This window comes from Kryptolebias marmoratus, linkage group LG21 (assembly GCF_001649575.2).
Source record: "Kryptolebias marmoratus isolate JLee-2015 linkage group LG21, ASM164957v2, whole genome shotgun sequence".
NCBI lineage: Eukaryota > Metazoa > Chordata > Actinopteri > Cyprinodontiformes > Rivulidae > Kryptolebias > Kryptolebias marmoratus.
This window is the reverse complement of record NC_051450.1, coordinates 23,520,730-23,521,183: the sequence shown is the minus strand read 5'-3', so window position 1 is coordinate 23,521,183 and position 454 is coordinate 23,520,730.

Sequence of the window (454 nt, the reverse complement as noted above, 5' to 3'; positions counted from 1 at the left end):
CTGACCTCTGAGATGAACCCATCAGTCCTCCAGCAGAGACACACTGGGTGGAAGGAGACAAAAACACTGAAGTTTAGATGGAGAAACTGCAGAAGAAGTGAAAAGATTTTGGAAATGAGAAGAGTAAAACTGCTGGAAAGTTTAGGAAGCTGAAAACTGAAAATGTAACATCATCAGATTCCAATTTGAACATCCTGGTTTAAAATCTGTAAAAATGCTCCATCTGAACCCATCAATATGGAAAAACTGTTAAAGATCTAAAACCTTCATTCAGTGACGGAAAGACCAACTTTCTGTGACCCATTTAAACTCTGAGCTTTAGAGCTCCAACAGGACCGGGTTTAGAGCTCCATCAGGATCGGGTTTAGAGCTCCATCAGGACCGGGTTTAGAGCTCCTAACAGGACCGGGTTTAGAGCTCCAACAGGACCGGGTTTAGAGCTCCTAACAGGACC